Genomic DNA, 8,525 nt, shown 5'->3' on the forward strand with positions numbered 1-8,525 from the left:
AGACGATTAGCATTACGAAAATCTTAACAGCCGGAGAAAAAATATGAATAAAATAAAATTGGATACGTAGTAAATAAAAAATTTGTAAAACGTAAATAAAATTTGCCAAATATACACAAATAGCTGAAAAAAGCAAGAAAACAAGAATAGTCAAATATATAAAATATACAGAATATGCAATGCAATCCAATGCACAGGATAAGTTATTGATATGGATATAAAATATGATTATAAATAACTGTATTAACTTGGTTGAGTAGGTAGGGCGGGGGGCAGGTTGGCAGAGAGCCTGTTGGTGAGCCCCACTGCCATGGGGTAGAAACTGTTCTTGTGGCACATGGTTTAGTCCTGATGGACCGGCACCTCTTGCCAGATGTCAAAAAGGCAGTGAAAAGGGCCGGCCAAAATCTTCCCCGCCCGCCTCAAGGTCCTGGAGGTGTGCAGGTCCTGGAGGGAAAGGAAGGCTCAGCCAACCACCTCCCATGCGGAACGAACGATCCGCTGCAGCCCGCCCTTGTCCTTGGCGGTGGCAGCGCCGAACCAGGGGGTGGATGGAGGAGACGAGGAGGTGAGGATAGACTCAATGATGGCGGTGTAAAAGTGCACCATCGCTGTCTGCAGCAGGTTGACGGGGCTGGCCTTCTCCTGAAAGTCCACCATCTTCTCGACCGTCTTCTGAGCGCTGAGCTCCAGGTTATTCTGGCTGCACCAGGAAGCCAGGTCGTCCACCTCCCATCTGTAGGCAGACCCGTCGCCCTCAGAGACGAGAGCCGATGAGGGTGGTGTCGTCTGCCAACTTCAGGAACTTGACAGGTTGGTGTCTGGAGGTGCAGCCGTTGTTGTACAGTGACAAGAGCAGCGGGGAGAGGACGCAGCCTTGGGGGACACCCGTGCTGATGGTCCGGGGGTCTGACACACGCTTTGCCACCTTCACACGTGTTAACTCCTGCTGCAGAAATTCCTGAGAGAGTCATCCATCCATTGACATCCGCCAATTCCAGATGCATTAATTTATTCATGATTTATGTTAAGCATTTAACTTTAGTGTCTGGAGCTGCGTATGTAACATGCTGAGAAATAGCCGTTAACAGACAGCAGTGACACCAAGTCACCCTTAGCTTCCCAAACAGCTGAAATTTGTCCGTACCACCAGCTGCAATCTGTCAATTATTGAACCTGTCCTGTGGTATCTGGCACCAAGACGTTAGCAATTGGGGCCCCCATGGATATGGCTTGTTGTCCCAGCACATCGCACAGGTGCTCGATCGCACCCTAACCCCGACCTTCCACATGATTTATAAGAAAACGTGATTCATCAGACCAGGCCACCTTCTTCCATTGCTCCATGGTCCAGTTCTGATGCTCACATGTCCATTGCAGGCGCTTTCAGCGGTGGACAGGGGTCAGCATGGACACTCTGACCAGTCTGCGGCTACACAGCCCCATACGCAGCAAGCTGTGATGCACTGTGTGTTCTGACACCTTTCTATCATAGCAGCATTAACTTTTTCAGCAGTAGCTCTCCTAGTAGTTTTTTTTACAGTAGCCATTCTGTGGGATCGGACCAGACGGGCTACGCTTCGCTCCCCACGCGTACCAATGAGCTCGGGGGCGTCCATGACCCTGTCGCCGGTTCACCTGTTGTCCTTCCTTGCACCTACTTTTGGTAGGTACTAACCACTGCATACCGGGAACAGCCCACAAGACCTGTGGTTTTGGAGATGCTCTGACCCAGTCGTCTGGCAACACAATGTGGTCCTTGTCAAAGTGGCTCAGATCCTTACGCTTGACCATTTTTCCTGCTTCCGACACATCAACTTCAAGAACTGACTGTTCACTTGCTGCGTCATATATCCCACCCCTTGACAGCAGCCATTGGAACGAGATGATCATGTTATTCACTTTATCTGTCAGTGGTTTTAATGCTGTGGCTGATTGGTGTGTATATATATATATATATAAAACAGTATATATAACAGTATGACATTCAGCAGCTATGTTGAATTTGAGAGGAAATTGCCCGAAAGAATGTGAGTCGTCCAATTCTCATGTCCTGAAGCCAGGGCTCTGGTCACAGAAATGCGGCGTATAGAGGCCACCTGTTTCCCACTCACTTCTACTGTGCTCTGGGCATAATGCAGGCCTGTTCATGGCAGATTAACACCCGGCCCTAAGAGGTGGCATTGCCAGCTGTACTTCAAAACACGAGGCAAACTTCAACGTTAACCCCGGCACATCACAATCTGAGACATTCAGTGCCTTTAAATCACATAAACCCCTCTTGTATATGGAGATTTACCACTTTGTCAAAAGCAATGCATCGTGGCGACCCGTACCCCCGCAGTGGGCACGCATTCCTGCCCGATCGGGTAACACATTCTCACATTAGGAGAGGGACATTGCTAACCTAATACCGGGGTCATGTCCATTCCCTGACATATTTCCAGTTTGGTCTTTTTTTTTTTTTTTTTTTTAAACCTGCAAGCCTGCGGTGACTACTCTATGCTAAGCAGGCACCACTGTGGCGTTCACTGGATCCCATAACAAAAGACGACGACCAAGTCTTGAAGAACTTAAGCTTCTCAGAGATTAACCACCGCGCTGTTTTTATAAAGCTTGCATTCAAAAATTGTTATAGAAGAGCCCAGTCAAATACTGCAAAAAGAAATAACGTTCTAATGAACTAAATCAAAGTGATGTTTATTTATACGGCATTAAAAACTCAAAGGATCACACAGCCTCTGGTTTGATGGAGGACAATGACGGACCACGCCCTCTCACTGTTGACCCTCACCTGGGCGGGGACTGCCCATTATTCCGAAACCCCTGATAGTCTGAAAAACATTGGGTTTGAGATGGCTGCGTTGAGGTATGAGATTAGAGATGGTGAGGGTGTCCATGTCCAATGGGACATTTTTCGGACTGTTGGGGTTTTGGAATAATGGGCCGTCGGAACAATGGCGTGGCACCTGCTGGGCGAGGGTTAGTTCAGGAAACAGCTTATTGACTGTTACGCAACCAGCAATAAAACAGTCACAGTCACAAAAGGAGGAGAAGGCAACACTCTTAAAGGAATTCTCTTTTCGTATTTCCCCGGTCAATACCAATTTCATCCCCCTGTGTCCAGTACACAGTCCAGGGTTCAGGGTTCACGCTAACTGGGTTAGCTCAATGCATGGCTGTAGGTGGGATCAACTAGCCTAGCTCCTGGGAAATAAGGGAAATACACCAATACAGCGTCTCAAAAGCGGAGGGGTTTTTTTCCACGATAAACCTTGTGTCTTTACAAACAACCGCTACCTGTGTCTCACTCCCACAGTCTGCACGGCGACCAAACGTTATAAAACAGGTACTCGGCATAAACGTCCTCCGCAGCTCCTCTCTGAGGTCATTCCTGCCTTTGGAAAGGCTTCCGAAGTGAGAGCCAAGTGCACACTCGGTAAACAAGGAAAGTTTTATTTCCTCGGCTCAGACACCCCCGAAGGTTCCTCCTCCACCCGCCACCCACCACCCACAGGCATCACAACGTTTTTCGGCGGGCGGTGGTGGAAGTCGACTGGGTGGTTAGAGCTGCCTCCAGCGACACAGACAAGCGCTGGCATTTATAGCGGCTCATGATCGACACCGCCTCGGCTGCTAAACGGCGAACGTTGTTGGAAATAGACGGAGTGGCGCTCTAAGACCGCATGCAGTACACGGCACACTACACCGTATGCCACGATCACACAGTGAGAGACCTGGAAAAAGGAAAGAGATTGAGAGGGATTATAAAGAGACAAACCCATCGACCACGGACTTAAACTCCCTCGCAGATGCAGTAAATTCAGCCAGGTATACCTTTTAACCTCGGCTTTGGTCCAATTGGCAGCAAAACGAACCGGCGCTAACTAGGAGGCCCAAGTCCTCTAATAGAACGGCTCTTTTTTTTTTTTTTTAACCCCGCGGTCGGGCCGGAAAGGATCGCGTCGTGAAAAACTGTCAAGAAAACGGTCACACGAACAACAACGCGCGCCGTTAGGAATTTGACGAAAAGACGAAGACGACCGCTACGTGGCGAGTAGCGCGAGGCACGACCGGCTCCCCCCCGTTACGCACCGAGGAGGGCGCGCCCTTCACCGCTCCCCCCAGGAGGAACATCCCAACAGGATGCATTACCGACGTCATTTTATGTCTCATCTTAAATCCCCCCGAAACTTTGCGAAAAGCCCCGCGTTTGCCTTCTGCCCCGAAATGAGCACCTTATTTCCCACTGTGAGATTCCATCTTGAAATCGGAGCCCGGTCCCGTGAGTTATTTCCTATCCCTTTGGCTTATCGTGAGAGGCCGTCGAGCAGTGTTTGTTCCCGCTGTTGATTCGCTTATTGTTGTTATTATTGATTCACCAGCCCTGGCTTTTCACACGCACCGTGACTTATCGATCGCAAGACCTCCGATCCCAGCGGCCAACGATCACAGCCGGGGTTTTTCAGAAGAGCTGAACCGGAGCTGGAACCGGGTTTTCCTGGCACGGCCGCGGAGGAGAAATCACGAGTCTTACGAGGCCCGAGGGTGTTGTTTGGCCTGGCAGCGCGCTCGGGCAACACTTACAAACACGCCGCGTCCAACTCGCCGCAGAGCTGCAGAGCTCGCTTTTTACGGGGCTGCGGACCGGCCGGTGTGAGGGAGGCACGGGCACGTAAAAAAAAAGAAAAATGTAGAAAAAAAAAAAAAAAATCGAAAAAAGAAGCGTCTGGCTGCGGGAATCAAAGGGAGCGGACCGGCGTGGGGCGACGGAACGCTCGCGGGCGGGAGAGGCCAAGTTTGTCGGGGCGCGCCTCCCCACCCGCCACCACCACCTCCGCCAAACCCCCACCCCTCCGGCCAGGAGGCCACTTCCCTGGCCCGCTGCGGTTCCTCAGTATCACCTATCAGCCGGGCCAATCAGCGGAGGAGATAAAGTGGTTCCTGTTCGGACGGAGCGCCTTTGAACACAGCGTGGGCCCCCCACCCCCCAACCCCCACCCTCCACCCTCCGGGTCTCTTATCTCATTAAACTTGAAAAGCAGTATTAATGCTCGGGAGTCTGGAATATCAGTACGGACGACGGCGGTCGGGCAGAATGGCGGCGGCATCAACTCCATCAACGGCGGCTCATCACAAAGAAAAAAGAAGGCGGAGAGACACTGGAATCCCACTTCTCCCTCGTGCCAGCAGGTTACGGCAAAGAATTTACAAAGCCGCCCCTCCCGCCCTCCGCCCGAAAAACAGATCGATTTCATGGGGAAAACGACACGCAAACCTCGCTTCGGCGGCGATAATCAGCGATCGTCCTCCGCGCCGTCCAAAATCTTCTCCCAGAAACGCCCCGCCCTGGCCCCGGCAGACTTGTGTGCGTGTGCGTGTGCGTGTGTGCGTGTGTGTGTGTGTGTGTGTGTGTGTGTGTGTGCGTGTGCGCGTGTGTGTGTGTGTGTGCGCGCGCGGCCGAGACCGTCGCAGAACGCTGAATCTACATTTGGTTTTGAACGGCTTTGAAAAGTAAACAACCTCACAAGCAGCCACGGGGGGAACCGCATACCGTGCGCAAGGAGGACTCCAATAGAAACGAGTCTGCTGGAGTCGCCGCTCTTAAAAACCCACACTCCACTCCCCTCCTCCGCCCCCCTCTTCCCCCCTTTAGGTTAGAGGAGGCCCCATTTCGTGTCTCTTTTATTTGTTGCCAGTGCTGTCTCATTTGCACTGTCCTACACCTCGACATGGAAAGAAAAACACCAGACGCCAGGACGCGCGCGCAGCTGAAGCTGGAAAAACAGTCGTACCGCGCCGCGCCGCAGCCCAGTGCGATCTGCAAAATTTGAATATAACACCGCATAACGGCGCCACAAAATAACACCGGCTCCTTTCACTTCGTTTGGACCGCGAGGGGTTTACGGTACCAAGCGGCTCTTCCGCGAGCCACGTCGAGGCGGGCGCGGTCGTACCAACGCGTCGCGGAAAGGCGCCGGCGATCCCTACGTATTCTGGTGGGATTAGAACGACCCCGGATCGGTGTGTTTTGGCGGATGAAGGGTTCGGCAGATTAAGGTCAGAGGTGAACCGCATCTCAGAAATAGGGAATCCTAGAAATAGAAGTGTAAAATAAATCCGTAATTTTGTTTTCTGCTACAAAAATATAAAAATAAAAACATTGGAACGGACGACTGGACTTTGAGTTTCTCCAGTTGGTGTAATGAGAGAATAGAGATGAAATCTGGGTCTTATTGGTTTTTTATCTTATAACTTATTTTTGTGTGGTCTTTAATCTGTGTTGGTAAGGCTGTAATTATACTGTAGGATGGAGGAAGATACAATAAACCGAACGTTTTTGGGGTTTTTTCCTGTTCGGCTTCTCGTTCTGTGTTCTGTGTGCGAGAAGTCTTTGCTTGACTGGCAGTCTTTCCCTTATTCCCCAAGTCTCAGAGGATTATACAACCGATCAGCCACAACATTAAAACCCACCTGGTTAATATTCTCTAGGCCCCCCTTGTGCCGCCAAAACAGCTCAACACCTAACAGTGTTTAGGTAGGTGGAACGTGTCAAAGTAACATCTACATGAATGCCAGGACCCAAGGTTTCGCAGCAGAACATTGTCGAGAGCATCACACTGCCTCTGCCAGCTGACCTTCTTCCCATAATGCATCCTGGTGCCATCCATTCCCCAGGTAAACGACGCACATGAACCTGGCCTTCCACATGATGTAAAAGAAAACATGATTCATCAGACCAGGCCACCTTCTTCTATGGCTCCATGGTCCAGTTTTGATACTCACATACCCATTGTAGGTGCTTTCAGCAGGGGACAGGGGTCAGCATGTCCACTCTGACTCCTCTGCAGCTACACAGCCCCGTATGCAGCAAGCTGTGATGCACTGTGTGTTCTGACACATTTCTATCATAGCGGCATTAACTTTTTCAGCAGTAGCTCTTCTAGAAGTTTTTTTTTACTCTTTTTTTTTTTTTTTTTTTAATTCTGTTGGGTCGAACCAGACGGGCTAGACTTCACTCCCCACATGCATCAATGAGTCTTGGGCGCATATGTCCCTGTCGTCGGTTCACCGGTTGTCCTTCCTTGAACCACTTTTGGTAGGTACTAACCACTGCATACCGGGAACAGCCCACAAGACCTGTGGTTTTGGAGATGCTCTGACCCAGTCGTCTAGCAACACAATGTGCTCCTCGTCAAGTGGCTCAGATCCTTACGCTTGACCATTTTTTCTGCTTCCAACACATCAACTTCAAGAACAGACTGTTCACTTGCTGCCTCATATATCCCACCCCTTGACAGGTGCCATTGGAACCAGATGATCAATGTTATTCACTTCCCCTGTCAGTGGTTTTAATGTTGTGGCTGATCTGTGTACAGTATATTATATGTAAACAACGGTTGGTTTGCTTACATCAGTTGCTTCCGTAAACAAACACTTGAACATTCGCAGATTATAAATTTGCTCGTCCTAACAGTGGGAATGTGACCAGTGAATAAATTGGTCAATCAGGGATTCATAAAGAGAGAAAGTACGTTTAGAGAAGAAGGCTTTTTGGTATGTGAGACCAGGCTTGAGATGCAGACGTGTTTATGTGCTCTCAGTCCCTGGGAATCTTATTTTATGAGGATCAGAATAGAGAGTCGTGCCCTTCCTTAACTCTTGCAGGGAGCAGAAAAAGACAACGTACTGAATACTTAGTAAGTACTTATTGAACATCTTTCAAATATTTAGCGATGTATAAAGTAAGGATAAGCAAGTTGTTCGAAAATTAAGCAGTCGTGAGAGAACCGCTCAGTCCAAGGATATAACATAAATGTGTTTATTTTTGTAGTTAAAATCAAAAGTGGAGCCTAGTGGAAGTCTACAGGGATGCAAGTCACAATTTCACCCATCACGCAGGCGTGCATGTGTACATACCGCATTCAATTTCCACATTTTTTTGAAGTGCCAGCTCCACTTGCCTCCAAATGACTCTCACCCTAACCCCCAGTCCTCCGCCAACTGGACACCTTTTAAAATCCTTGTTTGCTTGTACAAGTGGCTCTGGGGGCAGCCAGGGAGGGGCAGGGCAAACGGGTTCGGGCTATGTTGTTTTTTCTGTCATTAGCAGCTATTTTACAATCACAAAGTTTCTAAAACCAAAAATCGATTAAAATTGAACCGAATGAAACTTCTCATGTCTAATATTGCTAATAAAGGTTTTGTTTTTTTTAGTTGGTTTGCTTGTTTTGGTCTGCTTGTGCAGGCCGTGCCACGCCATCGGCCCCGTGAGATAAGCACGTCGTGAAAAACTGCTTGAGCTTGGTTAGAAACTCGTATTTTACCCCCTGGGAGCTGCACCTTATCTGGACGGCTGCACTACTGCCACGCTCACATCAAAGACACGCACTGAAAGCCTCCTAAGCTTCCTTTAAAGGGTTACAGAGAGCCTGTAAAAAGTAAAAAATAAAAAAACCCTGGCTTATAGGACCTCGTGTGGGAAAAGCAGACTAATGATTTTGGAAGTTTGGTCGAGAGCTTCA

This window comes from Zeus faber, assembly GCF_960531495.2.
Source record: "Zeus faber genome assembly, chromosome: 8".
Taxonomy (NCBI): domain Eukaryota; kingdom Metazoa; phylum Chordata; class Actinopteri; order Zeiformes; family Zeidae; genus Zeus; species Zeus faber.